The sequence below is a fragment of the Anticarsia gemmatalis genome, chromosome 5 (assembly GCF_050436995.1).
Source record: "Anticarsia gemmatalis isolate Benzon Research Colony breed Stoneville strain chromosome 5, ilAntGemm2 primary, whole genome shotgun sequence".
NCBI lineage: Eukaryota > Metazoa > Arthropoda > Insecta > Lepidoptera > Erebidae > Anticarsia > Anticarsia gemmatalis.
The window spans coordinates 3651688-3670415 of record NC_134749.1 but is presented as its reverse complement, the minus strand read 5'-3'; the positions used below and the strand labels follow the sequence as shown (position 1 = coordinate 3670415).

At 32.7% G+C, this 18728-nt stretch overlaps 1 protein-coding gene across 2 annotated transcripts in view; it reads left to right on the top strand.

Moving 5' to 3' along the window:
- CCAP-R (Crustacean cardioactive peptide receptor) overlaps positions 1–18728 on the top strand; it is a 139468-nt gene that overhangs the window by 63436 nt on the left and 57304 nt on the right. For both annotated transcript variants that reach the window (XM_076114143.1, XM_076114144.1), the window contains exon 3: positions 18257–18281. The gene's annotated coding sequence lies outside the window, so the exon portion shown is untranslated. The remainder of the gene's footprint in view (positions 1–18256; positions 18282–18728) is intronic.

Here is an 18728-nt window from a genome sequence, read left to right as displayed (position 1 = left end):
TCCAAAATTTTCTCCGTACATACTTTATTGTTTATTATCCTTCATAACTTAAGTTGTCAAGTTCAAAGCTTATCTTAAAATATTTTCTTTTTATAATTTGCAGCAATTAGCGAACTAAGTATAATAAACTTGAGGAAGTAAGTCCTTCTCAAAGAATTGCTAATCATTGTTTACATTTCGTAGGTTTCTCCATTACCGGCCGTTCGTTCAAGGGTTAAAGGGTACTTGACCCCAAATTAATATTAAGCCGCATTGTTCCTTAAGTGGAGAGAGGAAAAATGAAACTGTAGGGCTGCTTCACTTATTGTACTATACCGGGTGGAAAAAAAAATAGTCGAGAAGGGAAAATACAACATTGCACATACCTTAATTTTCTGAAATGATATACTTTTATTTTTCCATTACCCATATTTTTTCCGCTATGAACACAATCATTTAAAGTATAACTTACATTTTTTATCATTATAGCTGATGCAGCTTCTTTGAACTCTTTCTGATAATGTTGAGGGTTCCAAATGTAAAGATCAGAGTATGAGAGATTTTAAGTATTTTAATAAGTACAGGCTTGTTTCTTAGTAATTTAAAACTAGCAATCTAAAATAGCACAAATGTTTTGATACAGTTTTGCCTCTTTGGAAAAGCCTTTACATAAAATTTACTTTGATACTTTTTTAATCTGATCAAATAATAGGCCTGTATGTACAAAAAATATTTCAACAAATTGGGTATATAGAACAAAGGAACTATTTTGAGTTATTTTATTTTTGTTAAATATTTCCTCGTATTATATTCGTTCGCTCGCAGCGATGCTTTTATAACGGATCTGCGTTGACGTGTGTTATCGTTATCGAAGCGGATTGATCGCAACCTTCATTAGTATTCCCTGTGAACGAAGAGTATCAAAATCGAAGTATATTTTATTTGAAGAACCTCTATATATTATGTACATACAAATAAAACTTTTCCGTTACTGAGTAACTGATGGACATCGCACAGCCGAAACCAATAGGCATAGAAAGTTGAAATTCGGTGTGGAGGCATTTTACCAATTGATGGTGGTTTAGGTCACCACGCCGCTACCATTGCGTCGGGAGGTAGTGGGCTCGATTCCCACACGAAAAAATTATTTGTGCGATCCACAAATAATTGTTTCGGGACTGGATGTACTTAGTGTCCGTTGTTTGTATGTTTGTAAAAGTCCCCGCGACACAAGAGCAATATTTTTAGTGCAGGAGCTGGCTTAAAATGGCAAAATTATAAAGGTTTGAACCGGAGTAGAACATTACACTAAGTAAAGATTCAACCCTAGAGAAACTAATAAGCAATTGTTTGGAGTGCATAGATTAATTGCCCTTATAATATTAAGAGCATTGAGGTCAAGAACAGGCAGCTTTATTATAATATTTATCGTTCTGATTGAGGCTTGTTCCCGTCGGGTTTGTAGGGTAGACATAGTGGTATGTAATATGGAAGCTACTTTAAGAAGGTGACTAAAAGGGGTCAATGGTATCGTGAAAGATTATGCCCTGTTTATGATAGTGTGGAAGTTCGTGTGTTAAAGTGTCGATACTATTTTGAAGGTATGTATATCTCTCATGTTGTAGTCTTGTTTTAGGAGCACTAAGGCAATAAAATATGTAGTTGTGATAACCAGAGGTAATAATGAGTAATTTATTTTGATAGTATTATTATACGTTTTCACATATATGTACCTAGAATGACCCAGATCTTAAGCAGCGAGACACTTTCTTTAACTTAACTTCCATATCTTAAGCCCCTTTACCATTCTTATTCAAGTCAGTTATACAAAATCGGTGGTACTTTTTAAACCGTTCCAATAACTGCATGACTGCACAGCTCAACATTCTGAATTTACGAAAACGGATTGAAAGAGAGAGAAAACAGGGGAGATCTGCATTATTGCAAGCGTTACGTTGTAACCAATAAACAAAGGCAAGGGAATCTTCAAGTCGTTTACGGTACGTGCAAAGATAGCCACGGCGGAGTTTTGTCGGAAATATCAGACAAAGTGCCCTCCCTAGAGGATCGAGTATCTGCTGTAGATTTGTAGATAAGAAAAACCTTTGTTGGAATTTGGTTGTAGAGGTAGCTAGGTTCCCGGTATATTCAAAATCTCATAGGAATGCGTTCAGTAGTTGTGTAGAAGAGACCAATAAAATCTTCGTATTTTGATACTATTGGGCTCGTTTTGTAGACATGTCGCAAGGTTTTCAGACAGTTATCATGTAGCGAGAATATAAGTATACCGACGTTCGTTAACCATTGAACTTATAAACTTTTTTTCCGCTCATGGGTCGATAAATAATCTGCAGGTTAAACACTCCTTGGGGCGGTTATTCCACAGAAGGGTGGCCGCATAGTGGTATTAGAACTAAAAGTCTCTGTTTCGGATGACATGAAAAATATCGGTCCCGATTATTATCAATCAAGATAACGTTAAGCCATATCAAAGGCTTTTCGAGCGACTAGAACAACTTTGATTCTAGGTTAACCACTAACCATACGATAAAATAAAAAAACTATTTTTGATCATTACCCCATAGTCTCTCTCCTCAGGTGATTTTTAATTTGTTAGTAAACAGACAAACTCATTTCGCATTTTAAAATATTGGTAAAGGTTGTTGAAATTCGTTCAACATTTTGAACGCTGCAATCCTTTAAAACTCATTTACAGATCGTTTACATAAAAGAGCCATTAAAAGGGTCATCATTCTTGTAAATATTTAAATTACGTACCTCTCTGGTTTGTGCAATGGTTGTTCAAAGGCTTCATTTAATGGTGATTCATTTATTTTATGTTCAGGACATGCTTTCAAAGTTTTATTTTTGGATAGTGGCGACAGATTTTCTAATGGATTTCAATTAGTATACTATTATTTGCATTAATTTGTAACGAATAATTTCAAACAAGATTTTGACTGAATATAAAAAAAGATATTATTGTTGTGTTAAGTGCTTTTAACACATACGGACTACTTCTATGACTGGAGTCTATAGAAATATAGGTACTCACCTACACTACTATTTATTTCTTTTGCATTTTTCTACTTAAGAAAAATAAGAGCTTCATTCACATCGGTACATTTTGCCATACGGGAAATAAAAAATTATTAGATTAATACTCTTAGTTATAGTAAATCTTCTTGCTTGTATATATCTCTCTTTAATTTACCACGGTAAGATGACGTCACGCGAAGCTCAAAGCTTACATAATGAGTTCTTCGTAACTTAATATTCCTCAAATACTCATTTGGACAGAAAAAATCTAATTCCGAATAACAGGAATTCAAATATTTGGCCGATTTTCTATTTATATCTTCGTGATAGTAGGAGTAGAAACTTGTTCATTAAGTTTTATTTGTTAAGCGTTTTAGAAAGGAAATGTTTCATTCTTTCCTTTGAGGACTATGTATTTAGTTTGTAAATAAGCTATTATTCGTTTTTGAACTACCAACACTTGTACATCTGAAATTAGGATGAAAATATACAGTAAAAATAGCTTTCCGACCTAAATTATGTGCCTATATCGTCAGGCTATATACACCTTGCCCAATCGGTCTAAGGACACATCTGGTGGTTTTAAGCCACGTCAAAGGCCTCTCGGGCGGCTTGAACAACTTTGACGCTAGGTTGACTACTACCATACGACAAACAAACAGTGAGAGTTTGATGCCTGCTTTTAGAGAGTCCCACATAACACTGCACTCCAATTATGGTTTGCACCCTAATTGGAGTGCAGGGTTTTATGATAATGCATAATGTGATAATAATATGTGATGCATTCTCCACGATAAAAAACTAATTTACTAATTTACTTTCTAATTGAATTCTTAATATTTTATTGAACTTTCACAGAAGTACCATTGTACATTTTAATCTTATTCACCAAAAACCTATCCACAAGGACAAAATATTTTTCACAAATAAGATATTAAAATGTAATCTAATCCCAGACGAGCAATCTAAACATCAAGCTATGCAAGCCTTATTAGATTTCACAGTCGACTGCATCAAGAAATGTCTCCAATGCTAGACTAGACATTCGTATTTATTTCTCTGCTAGCTTTCAAACAGAGGAGGAGGAATATGAAAGGAGTACTCAGTCATGCAGCGATGCAAAAATTTTCTATTTTCTCCTCAAGTTTTACTCAGCCTTTTGAAGTATTGCTGCACATATGGACATAATATTACAACTTATATTTGTATTAGTAAGGAAATATCTAATGATCGGACTACTTTGATGTAAACATTGTTATTTTTAATTAATTTAGCTCATAGGTCTGATATAAAAATATTGGTGCATATCTTTCGCTCTTTGAATGAATTAAGAGGGAATTTGATAATCAGTAAACAATAGAATATATTATAATAAAACTTTAGAATAAGAATACTTGATACAAATAGACCCGACAAAACAATTTGCTTTTTATGGAATACGAACTCAAGACTACAGCGTATACCACGACACGATATTAATTCTTCCACCCAAGTCATCAGAGTTATAAATACGCTAATCTTTCATAGGCATATCAGAAAATGACTACATTTCGTTTGAAAATATAACATAAGGATCAAATCTTAACCTATCACTTTGTACATTGTAGATCTAATCATACTCTGTTGAAAAAGATGGATTCTTTTTACGTATTAACGTGTCTTCAAATGATTGATTAACTGAGATCGTTTACCGATCGAGTGTTCCAGACTTTTAGTAAACAACTCTACCATCTGGGGTACTTTGATTTAACAAGATTTTTATACGATAATTAATGATAGTGTACAATTCATACTGTTATGTTATGAGAAAATTCTCGTAGCCATATTTGTGCCTTAAGTGCTACTTTATGGCTAGGTAATGATCAATTCAATCAATACCGACAGGGTGAATAAAAAAAATATATTTATTTTTCAGTTGGCTATTCATCGTAATACGAGTAATTGCAATTCTATTACGTTATATACGAATGAGAGAAAATAACGAATACGCAATAACAAATAACAAAGTAAAGAGACGTCCTCACAGTCATGGACATACACAACAATAAAATAACTTAATTTAATTAACGACAAGGTCAGTTTTCAATACGATTCGGAAATCGGTTCCGAAAACCCATCAATTCCTTATAATTAAAGTTTGGAGTTCCGATTCAGATATTTTTTACGCTCCGTTGCCTTCAAAACCCAATAAAGAGCCTTGAACCGATAAAGGGTTGCAGTGATATCCCCAAAACGATTGACAAATCGACCGAAAAGGAACGGTAAGGTCAGTATTCAATTATTTTTTGGTGTACATTTCGGAGACTGTATTGTTATTTTGTACGTAAGTTCGTGGGGATTTGTAATAATTTACTTTAATATCATGTATACACTGAATCGGTATTAATAATTTGTAACAATAAATGAAATCCCATCTTGGTATTATCATTTTACCCGCGGTGGTCTCTACCGACAAATAGTGTTTATTGCACGAATTTACAATTTTGTTTTTTTATGATATCGCTGTCATCGTAGATAATAACATTTTTTTATATAAAAACCGTGCATCACAAAGGCAAATTGTGTACCGCAGTTTTCAAAGCTACTTGCACAATTTCAGTTGCAATATATTTCATTAATATTCTTCCTTGCAACCTAATAGCCATGCTGCGTAAATTACTTTAGGTAGTTAGTTACCGTACCTCGGTGAACCACTTATAAAGACACAAGTGCTTAGCCTGTGGCTCAGTAAAACAAACCCCAAGGGGTTCAATGTTTGCGTACATTTAACTAGGAAAAGCTTTCAGTGCATCCCGTGACCCAACCGCTGAGGTTTTAATTGTTCAGTCTTAGGATTATTATAATGGAAGAGCCATAGAACTTGAGGGCAAGGCGCAAAGAATGTAAAACAAATGATTTTATGACGAAACATAAAAATTTGTAATGTTTGCGTTTTTTGGATTAATCAGATTTAGATTTTTGTTTATTACAAATATTGTAAAAAAACACATTAATTGTATGGAATCTGGGCGGACAGACACATACACTTTGTATGGAACTTTAAAAAAGAGCTGAGGTATTATTTTAGTTTATATACATAGCATCATGATAAAAGGGAAATGTTGCAAAGCTGATAGGTGCATAGGTCAATTCGTTTATGACACGGATTTAGACGAGTATCGCCGGTCAGTAAGCATTGTAGCCAATTATACTACTGCCGTGTATTGCTGTATTTTCATTCTAATTCTACGACGCAGACGTGAACCTGAAAACAAAAAAATATAAAAGTAGTGCATCCTTTTCTGATAAACAAAATAATTTACTAAACATATTTAATAATGAACACCGGTGAGTCCTTAGAGGTATATTTTTTTTACTTTCTCAAAGAAACATGTTCAAAAGAACCTTTTAAAGCACAATACACGGGTATACGCTTTAATAAAAATAATTACGATGACAAGAAGTTATTATATTGTTCTTTCTTGGTAGCACTGGAAAATAGAAGCTAGTTACAAAAGATTTATAAAGCACTAAAAAGAGTACAGTTCTTCCTTGATTTTTGTAAGTGAAAATGATTCTGAAGTTTTTAGGAGCTTGAAATAAAATCAAGATTTTTGCTGAACTCTAATTTAATTACTGTGAAATTGAATTGCCCGCGACCTAGACCGGTATAATAACTCGATCGAAACATTATGTTATAAATAAGATATCGCTATTTTCAGAATTTTCATCGCGTGTAAGATCCGTAGTAGCATTTTAAAATTATAAAAACATAATCATCTCTTAACATAAGGCACCGTAAACCAACCAATCCTATGGAAATTCAGACTCACATAATAAAGAGCTACCCTTTAAATCTCCAAGTTAACACAAATAAATTTTTCAGACAACAGTCAAACATAAGTCTTCACTACATAGTATAAAACAAAGTCGCCCATTTTGTCTGTAGTCCCTTCGTATGCATAAAACTTTAAAACTACGCAACGGATTTTGATGCGGTTTTCACTAATAGAAAGAGTATTTTCTCCGACAGGTTTTTATATATAATTGAAATACATTGAAACTATATTAGCTGAGTTATAGCGATTTATGTCCAAGAAGTCAGAAAAAAAATCTAATTGAAGATTGCATTTGTGCGTGCGCCGCTTATACCGTTGGATACAAGTAAGAACAATGTATAGCAAAAACATTGGTCTTTATTAGTTCTACAAAAAAGTCCGCGATGACATATATCCAGCTTTTTTATTTAAATCACAAAAACTACTTTTCTGTATTAAAAAAACATTTAATTCCTTGGGTGATGTTTAACTGGTGATATAACCAATAATACATATATCCTTATCAAAATAAGTAAGTTCATCATCACGAGCATTTAATTTAGATTATTTTTGCAGTTTACAGTGTGTTATTTAGACATATAGTTTAGGAGATATCACGATATTAGTATTGCGGCACGGTACGGGCCGGCCGCGGCGGCGCGGGCAGCGTCCCTATAACGGCCAAATATGTGAAACTGTATTATAAATAAGAACTCTGAACCATGTTTGTTGCAATAACTAATTTTGAATTTGGATTTGAATTTGAATTTTGATAATATTACTAGGTACAGACATTGTGTTTTATCACTTTCAAAAAAAAGCAAAACAACAAAAACCCGCTAAATAAATTGATTAAAAAACATTTCTAAAAAACCCCGTATAAATTTCACCCATTCTCCCTTATAGGACGCAAGCGAAGTTGCGCGGGTCAGCTAGTTCTAAATAAAGCTTGCATTATGCAGAGCGGATTCCACGCGTCGTTTCACTTCATCTTCATGCGTCACCCGGCGTTGCTTGCGGTATGGTAATTAATACCGCAGATGCAAGTTTTGTGCTCTATCTACGTTGAAGATATAATGCTAGTTTGGTGACGGTTGTCTGTTACAGGGATGTTTGAAACTAAGCGTATCGTGTTGCTTAAAACTGTTTTAGGTTAAATTACTGTACCCCAATTTTGTACAGTCGGTACTGTCGAGTATTGAAAATTTGACGTTTAGAATGTACTGCCAAAATAGTTAAGTCTACGACGCCCGTCAGAGGCGCTAATCGAATTTTCATACAAAATTTCTCGATGACAAGCCGGTTGTCGGTAGTCGATAGTAGTAGAGAATCGAGCTACTATTCTCATTATAGTGGATTAAAGAAATCATTATCCATCTAGAACAGTGGTTCCCAACCAGTGGTCCGTGGAAGCCAAAATATGGTCCTTATTAGAATTATTACACTTTCGCGGTCGCGGTCTTTATCTGAACCTAAATCAAATATAAACAACACCAACCTATGGATAAAGTATTCCATCAACCATATTTCAGATACAGTATTCAGATTATTTCTGAACACAAACTATCGACTCGAACAACGTGTTGAAAAACTTCACCCGCCTACAAAATTACGACGGAGAACCCTTTCGTACGCAAGTTTCCATACAATGTTTTCCTTCAGCGATAAACCAAGTAGTTTTTCATCGTACTCTCATAACACATACGTCCTAGTTATTTATAGCTCGTATAAAAGGTCCCTGGGACATGGCATCATGTACAAAGGCTTGAGGACTTCGACTTCGTGTCAGTGAAAAAATATTCCGGGGTAAAAGTCTTTTGCGTGAATCTAATTTATAAGCTGCCTGTGTGCCTAATCCGTCAAAATCTATTCTGTAGCTCGATTCTCTACTACTATCGACTACCGACAACCGACCTGTCATCGAGAAATTTTCTATGAAAATCTGATCAGCGCCTCTGACGGGCGTCGTAGGAAATATTTTGGCAGTATATTTTAAATGTCACACTCTCGATTTTCGATAGTATCGACTGTAGAGAATCATAATACAGTATTTTTTGTGAGAAATTGTTGTAAACATAATTCCATTCTCATAAACTTTCGCATTTAAAATATTAGTTAGGATTTACATCAGAATCTCGGAACTTCATTATTCTAAAAATATCGTGGAGACTCTATGGCTTGTATTTTTAGTCGCGAGTCGTTAACCTCAGAGAATGCTCTGTCTGAATTTGCATCCAAATGTTTTGTTATGCGTCTGCTTTTTTAAAATTACTCACTTGCACACATTTGTACGGATTTTGTAATGGTGATTGTGTGAAAGTGGAATTCAGTGGACAAATTTGGTATTGGTTTTTCAGTTCAAAAATGTTTTAAACATTAATTTTAAGCACATGTTGAGATATTTCACAGGTATGATTCTTTTATTTACTGTATTATGGACTCGATATCGTTTACTTTGGAATATTGCTTGATTGGATTGTTTTGTATGTATATAATTGCGCATAGTGAGAACTTAAGGAGTTGCTTTCAATTACATTAATATTAAATTATTATGGGTGTTGAAACTTTGACTCAGGTTATAACTGATAAGTATGCTATACAATTGAACTTGCATCTTTAGCTAAATATAAAAAAAAACTCAACTTATTTATCATATTTTCAAATCGTATTATCTCAAATATTGTTCATTATTAATCGATGTCATTAACCCTAGTCCCTCAAGACAGGCCTTCAATGGTACTGTATACGACTTGATTTAGTACCTAATCATATTAATCCAATACATAGGCCCAAGGGTCTTCGTTATCGTAATTTTATGACCGTTAGGTTGCCTAATTTAGGTCACATGTCAATCTAAATGACTGATTTTATGAGCTTTTCCTTCAACCCAATTATAAGACTCTTAATCTCAACTCTCACGACTGCCTCCGTGGCGCAGTGGTTTAGATCACCACGCCAATACCACTGCGTCGGGAGGTCGTGGGTTCGATTCCCACACGGAGCAATTATTTGTGCGAACCACAAATAATTGCTTCGGGTCTGGTTGTGCTTTGTGTCCGTTGTTTGTATGTTTGTAAAAGTCCCCGCGACACAAGAGCAATTCTTAGTGCGGGAGTTGTCTTTTTTAAAGAAAGAAAGAAGAAACTTAGTGTTTGGATATCCCTGCATGAAGGAATAAAAATAGAAAAGTAATAAAAGCTTGATGTCAAACCTTCTCGCAGGCGACAAAATTCATGAAAAAAGTCATGCTTCGGAAAAATATATGGAAAAGTATGGACCTTTTTTCTGTACGTGGGTCGGCAGTGAATCTTGTGTCCAAATTAAAAATGTTTAGGATCAGTATTCACTATTCTGATTTAGATTGAGTGAAACGGATGAGAACCTTTTTGTTATAAATAGTCAATTTACCAATTATTTATGTGGTGTTATATTATTTAAGTCACCGAAAGTAAAGAGTTCACATTCGAAAAATATTTTTCATAGAATCGTTAACCCCGCTTATCTGGGTAACAGCCTGTATGAAGTGCTTTGTTTATCATATAAAATGATGGCATTGACTGAGTGGTAATTAACCCTGATTTCTGAACAAAGGGTGTGTGGGAAGTACCGTACTAATTTATTAATTCGGCGATTAACACCTCTACGCGTTTATATGTCTGCTATGCTCTTGATTTTTTTATCGATAGTATCCTAGTATATACGATGTTATATCAAATCATGGTATAATGGCCTTTTTCCTATGGTGATAGACAAACATCGAAGAATGCCACTTGCTACGATCGTTACAAAATACAAAATGTATGATCGTTCATTCGCGTTTATACATTTTGTCACGCAAAACTGTCGGTTACGAGAACTAAGCAGATTTTTTTGCTTTTAATACATTATGTACATTACGTAAATTATGTAAGTATTATATCGTAATCGTAAGCACTTAGTAAGCTTCAACAAAGTCTAACCCATTGAAATAAATTTTTGACCTGTGTTTGCCATTTTCTTTAGTTTGTGCGCCACAGCATAGTAAACCTCCTGCTATAACATTTTCTTGTCAGACAGTCTACTTAATTTTGTCAATAGGTACAATTCAGAAGAACAATTTGTGACATTGTTTGACATAAAAGACAAAATAGTACCCGACAACGCAGTCAACTCGAGTCCCGACAATAGAGACCGTCTCTTGTTTTGATATTTACATGTTTACGGCGGAAAATTCAAGGGATCCTTCGAGATTGCAACCACTTCTACCTTTATATAATCTCTCGTTTCTCCAAGGACAAGGTCGATTACGTCATAAGTCGAAGAAAATCCTATATTTCATAATACGTCAAAATATTCCATGCGATAACTCAAGCAAAATTGCCTCTAAGTTATAATATGTAGGAATTTCAGAACCATTCTTGATATCTAAGTTTGTAAGGCAAGCCGAGGTTAATTATGTGGAACACGGCTCCTAAGAGCTCTCACGAGAGGAAGGGATTAGGGAACTAATCTCTGTTTTTCCAGACGATATAAAATATCCACTAAAACTTGTGTAAAACTACGGATATGGTTTAATTGAGGCCGTTCCGATGCTCGTTTGGTAGTTCGATGAAGATTTTCGTTTGCTCATTGGTTTTTATTGACAGTTAATATGGAAATTAAGAATTTTATGTATTTCGTAATCCAAATTTTACCCTTTGAAGAAAAATGTCAATAAGAAATGATTTTGACAATTTTTATTGTATAGAATTATAGTAGTGAGATCTAAACATATTGTTGTTTTGTAACCCAGATCGCTAATACTCGTCTTCCTTTCGAGAAACAATTCACTGCACCCGGTGCATTTGTAGTTGGCAAGACAACCGTTTTCCCAATACCCCGATTGTGCAATAAACGTTGATCTATTACAAAGTTGTGTATGATTTATTTTACGTAATATTAGTAGGTACGTGAACCTATGACTTCGCAAGTCATTATCTTGAATTAATAGAATATAAAACTATGATATTCGTGGAGGCACAAAAAGGTATATTAGTGATATCAATAGATCTATATAATATGGTACAGTACAGTTAGGGAAATATAAAAAGCTTCTATAATATAATTAAAAGATATTTCGTTGTATTAAAATATCATGCACACTTTATTTTACACCCCATTACATTTTTATAGTTGTACGTAGTTATCCAGTAAACGTTAAGCGGCAATAAAATTAGCATCTTAAACCATCCTTATCACACGAAATAAAACGTGAATAACAAGACGAAACGAATAAACCACAGGCATTTCATAACTTTTACGATATCGTAAAATTATAAATACATTTTGATAAAAAAGCTTTACTACAAAACAACTGAGAATAAAATGAGAATTTCTTCTAGGTGTCTTATTTGAGGTGACTTCTTTGAAAGAAACGGAACCTCCTAGCCACCACAGGAATCAAATCACTTTATTATACCTGTGCAAAAGGAATTCAGCTTTAGCAGTGCTCTGTATAAAAGGAACATAATTTGCAGAAGGATTGCCCCAAGCCAGATAATGTGACACCGAGGTTACATTCTTAGTTTGTAGATAGTAAAAGTGCGCGATTCTTTTCATGAAATAATGACACAATAGTGAAGTGTAGTGTAACTACCTATTATTAGAATTGAAACACACCTTTATCAAACTCAGGTGGTCGAGAATATACACTTTTTAAAAAACTTAAAAAAGAAACGGTTTCTCAATTAGTTGCGATTTATTGCTAATTTATATGTAATACATTAACTTACCAATACCTTACCCGAATCTGGAAAAAGGTACGATAAAAAGCTTTAAATTGAACTTTTTACCAAAAAAGCTCTCGAATCGTTTCCAAGTAAACAGCGTTACTTGTAGTATACATGGAAGACGTTCCTTCACATTTATTCATACAAATACTTTATTCAAAGGTTTTTAGTATTCCCTTGGGAATTTCAGATTATAGGAATAATTCAGAACATCGTGCACTCATGTGTACTTTGTACACGGGCTGGGAAATCGTAGGTAACGTCGTTATAACATTGCCTACGTGGTGCCTACGTTTTTTTTTATACTTACTTTTTGGCTAAGGATTTTACTCCGTTCGTTTGGTTCTTTAACATTTTCAATTATTGCCAGAGCTAAATCTATACTGCAATGTTATCATAAAATACTTTATATATGTATATTAACTTTGTTGTGTTCAGTTCAGTAACAAAGTTGTATGAGTATTTTTACTCAAGATAGAACGGTTATTGAAACATAGGCCGTAGAAGTAAGTGAGGTACATAATAATTTAGTAAAATTACCCTGTGTTATTTTTGCCTTAATAAACAGCTTTTCCATAGTCAACATCATAAATTATCCATTAAAGATTAACAAGCAGAACCGCAGTCTCGAGAGGACAATAAATTCGTAAGATTATTCCTCTGGGCTCGCCTGCTCGCCCACTTGCTTGCAACTTGGTCAGATACCTATAGCTGGGTAGAATGCAACTGGATACGTGAAGTGAGGGAAAATTATTTCCTTTTAGAATTCCTCCTTTTACATTTTTTGTGTCTACTTTTTGCGTTTTTTGTTGAGGTTGCAGAAGTATTTTGTTAATTGTTTGTGAGTTATACAAAGTAGTTACTAAAGTGTTTATAACCCCCAAACTAACTTAGTAAGTTCCAATTGATCAAATAACTTCTACATAAAAAACAACGTAAGATTTATGTGGATAATTAGTGTGGAATATTAGTTATTCTGCAGTCTTTTTATCTACCTTTTTATCTGTAAAATGTGTCTGTAGGTTACAGAAAGATACTTTAAACCCTAGGCTAAAGTCGAAGATTCACAGTAATATTTTCAACACTGTAGTCGAAAATGGAAGCATGTAACTAAAAATACATACACATTGACTTATCCTACAATACTATTCTTTGGTTTATTAAAGCCTAAAAATTATTACTTTCTAAGTACAATAACATACTCTCGTACATTCTCTCTTCTTATTTATGACGAAGCCTACCTCTACAATTCTCTGTCAGATTGTTTTAGAGCCAGCTATCTAGATCCTAATTACTTAAACAATGTGATTATATTTGTTGTCTGGAAGGCAATATTACCTGGGATTGTTTGAATACCTCGTTCTCTGTTTTCATTAATTAAAACCGTGTGTTATGTTAGATATGTCATGTATGTAAGGCACTGGAATTAGTATTGTTCGTTAGGATGTCTCGACTCTAAGCCTTGTAAAATGATGACATTTTGTACTGTACTCATTTAAAAATTTAAAATTGTAAATTTTTAAATGAGAACGAATATGTATAATATTTTTTGTTAATGATTTAATTGTATTATTGTTTTTACTTATTTAATTGTAGAGGCATTATTAAATTTAAGCAAAACTGACGATATGAGGACACTTTTGTAGGTAAATAATTCTTATGAATCGTTCAGGTAATATACTGAATCTTGTAGTATTTTTGCTTTTAAGAAAATGATTGAACGTAAACAATAACATTCAGATCGTCGCGTAGCAGAAGCGAGGCACTTCTAGGGTAGTCGCGACAATCAAGTTAAAAATAGCCTACCAAGAACAACAAATAATTTTCACTACAATTTATTTGTCATGATTCATTACTAGGAAATATTTATTTACCAAATATAAGTTTTTAGCTCTTAATCCAGTTTCAGTAACTTAAACGAATTTGATTTCAATTTCACTAACTGTCAAAGTTACTAAGCTGTTTAAGTTTTTGATTTATTACGGTAGCGGAAAATTTAATTAATTTTAATATCTTCTTTTTGTAAGATAAATTAAAAACTTTTAGCTCAAACGTACTTCAACATCAATGTGTATATACAGATATGGCTACCATTATTCTTATTTATCGTGACAAATAGCATCCCCGCGTTTGATAAATAAAAGCAATCAGATTTGTCATATTTATACCCAACCAATAACTCAACAAAAGCCATGAAAAATACTCAAAACGCCATTAAAATAAAATAGTTTAACACGACAGTAAATACAGCGGAGACATTGTAAATTTTATTTGTAAATAGAGCAGTAATATCTTTACGAGCGATCGCAGTAGATAAATAATATAATGCTGGCTGAAAATAAAAGTTTGTTCTAATTTCAAACTCGTATCCCGGTTAGTTGGCAGACTGAATTATTGGTTATTGGAATGATTAGAATGTCTGTGATGACTTTTTTAGGTTGGCAATTATTTGGATTGCGTGATTTTGATCGGATTATTTGAGTTCTGAGATAGCTATCGGATTAAAATTCTGGGTTTGTTGTTTTGATTAAGTTTTTAGATTTAAATTCATAATTAGAATAATGCTTTACAATATCAATGAAAAAGTACTTACGTTGAAATTTCGTTTGTTTCTTACAATAACAATTATATTATCTGTTACTAAATGTTGATCAAACTATGGGATATAAGATATTCATATTTATGGGAAAACCCATATAAACGAAAGCTTTAAAGAAACACCTTCAATATTGTACAAAATTTCTATAGCAATAGTAGTCTATAAAGTCATTTTGTTTTTATTAACTTATTTTTCGAAGCCATTATTAAGCAAGCTTAGTTGCAAAATCTAATAAAAGATTTCACAAACCGTCTCGTTAAAAATACGACAGCAACTAAAGGGCGATTTAATTATAACAAGAATATGAGAAGGGCCAAGTTCAACCGGATTTAAAATAGAACGAATATATTTTATGAATGAAGTTCAAAGTCATTGAGTAATATTAGATTTTCATATATTAATAGAGTTTATTGAACACCTACATTACTTTCACGAGGTGGACCTTAAAGTTATGAAAATAGTTATGAATCGGTTAATTTCAGAATATTGAATACAATTAACTAATGGATATTCAAATAAATTAATAGTAAGCTAGTAAATAACACAGTCAGTATCTTAGTTATTTTATTTTAATTTCATTAATAATAAAATGAATGTACAAAAATACGTTAAGAATATTGTATGAAATAAAAGATAACGACAGCATAATAAATTATGTTGTAGAAAATATTTATTAATTATCTAATGTGTCACCGTCATTGATCTTAAATATACTTATTTATTTGTGAACAAAGAAAATAAAGACTACTTTTAGAACAATAGGACACTGAAAAGCAGTACTATTATTCTCTACTACAAAGCTTATAGTCTTACAATAAAAGCCGAAACAAAATGGCGATTTGATGACAGCTCGTTACCCAAACAGTCCATTTATCAATCAACGATATTAAATAAAAATAGTAGATAGAAGAAAAACAATGTTATGTACGTGTTTATTTTCAGAAATAGTGTCAAACATGTTTTTAGTCTCGCGTGACTTGTCTATGACACATTCGCCCTGATATTTTTTATCAACCAAAAGTTAGATCATCGGGGCTCACAAATAATAATAATATTAGATATATTTATTGTTATCTTTTAGTTTTCTTTTAGCGGAATATTAAACACAAAATGATTTGGGTATATTTTTCTAACTGTCGCCTTCCTAATTATATTCCTCATTTCATTTTGCATTGCTTTTACGGTGTGCGGTTATAATTTAATTGCAAAGAGTTTTTATTTACAATACTTCTAAAATAAAAATATTAAGAAATTCTAAACATGAAATGGCCGGTTGTAAAAAAGTGGTTGCAGAAAAATAAAACAATGGAACACTCTTCTGATAATAAAACCTCAGGCGTAAAAAATAAACTTTTGAAAAAAGAATCTGTATTTTTGTTTCGTATTTGGCGCTATTTTTATTTATTCTGTGTCTTAATTTGACCGTAAAAAAGTAATGAAACAAGTACGAATAAAAAGTTCTTTGTAATTGACATTGAGTTTGTTATTTTATGACAAGGACGGCCAGTAAATTGATATTTACCCGGATGCCTGGTTTAGAACTACGAAACTTAAACCTGGATCTTCGACATCAAAGCTATGAACTTGAAAGGTACGGAGAGTCGTCGATATTACTTGGCTAATATCACGAGTTATTGGAGCTTAGTGCCTACAACTTATATAGGTACAAATTTATTTGAATTATTTTATTCTGTGTATTAGTATAAAATATTCTGTCTAATATGTAGTTGGAATAGCTTTAGAGAAAGAAAGTTGGGCAAAATGCTCTCTCTCTCTCATGCTTTTCTGATTTTAGTAAAAAGATATTATTTTTAATATAATTTGTAGAGATTCAGCATATTATTATAATCTAATACTGTATACCTACATGTTTTTTATTGACGCATTTTTTAATACACGAACAACGCAAAAAATAGACCGAAGCCTAGACCAATATATGTCCTAGAAAAGCCGCCGCAATATAAAAACTAGTGATACATTTTTTCTAACGTTCATAAACCTTTATTACAAGAAAATATAGGTATTCTGAACACGTGTCTGGCTGATACTCCGTCCGTACATACAATGAAAAATTCATATAATCTTTCATTCCAGCGTAATCCGAAGCGAGGCTAAATTTCAATATGACAGTAATAATTCAAAGTCCCATATGTATAGCGTGCCTTTGTGAACTTTGACATTGAAATGGACTGATATGACTTTTGTTTTACGTGAATGATGTACGAAGCGAATGCGAATATGAGATTTGTGATTTAGAAAGTGAGGGCATGACCTAAAAGGACAGCTGTAATGTTATATTATTATGATTTTATGGGTTCAATTTGTGAGGTCAATTAGTGATGTTTTGGTCAAGTACAAGACCTGTGCCTTACATGTGCCACTTGCGCATTTGAATACTTCAATGTTACATGCAAAATATCTGCTGTTCATATTAATTGAATTATATGAGAAGTAACATTTCTAAAATTTTTTGACTGTCTTAATAAATTATTTATTTTTATATTGTGTTCGCTCTTAGTCCCGACGGTTTGTATTCAATGTATGCAAAATATTTAACATATGTATTTTTACTTTTACGCGTATTCTGGAATGTAGCTTTTAGGGGAACTAAAATATTTTGAAATTCATTTACGCAGCACACGACCGCTCTCTGCTACGTGGCTGTGTAAAAACGCAGGAAAGGGAAATTGAACGGAATTGACTAAAAGATTGCATTACGAATGCCTGATGAACTACGCAAAAATATTATTCCTTTTTACGATCTATTTTCGTTCATTTTTACAATGTTGAAAATAACTTTCCAATATTTTATTTTAGAACCACGTAAATTTTATTTAGAATTATAAAATATGTTTGTATTTTTCTATTCGTTTCTCTCGAGACATAAAAAATAACTGTTCGCAGATGATAACTATTGAAAATTATTTTATGTTATTTTATTTCTATTGAATTTATTGAAATACAAAATATTTGTGAGTTAACTCTAGAGAAGATTATTTATTAATATTATATTATTAAGTATTTGCTTTAGCTTTCAACAACTGTACAATCATTGTCTGTTTGAATACTCATAATTTTCTTTTTTTCTTTTGCAGATTGATGTTCAACAGATAGCAAAAGGTATGTACCATTTATTTCAACATCAAAATGTATATTTTTGATACGATCAATGCCCGGTGTCTGAGTACATTTAGCGGTAGTTTAACTACTCAAAAGCGTAACTAACTTTTTTATATGAGTTGAAACGCTTTTGAATAGATAAACTAACGCTAAATGTACCACAGAAATCGGGGATTAGTCGTCGCCGTCGATGACTATACTTAGTCAGCGATAAAACATCATAACCAATAACTTTCACGGTTATTTCACGGTCGCCCATCAAAAGTGTTAAGGCGAAAGTACTGATAGTAAAATAACTATAATCGTACTCACTAAGCTTTGAGATTAAAGCAATATACTTGATATCAGCATAGCTTTTACAGGTCTATAGAAAATATTCAGGTTTTACTGGATGATAAAATGTCGGTAAACGCTGACTCTTATATACTGCTTTATATGTTGTAATAA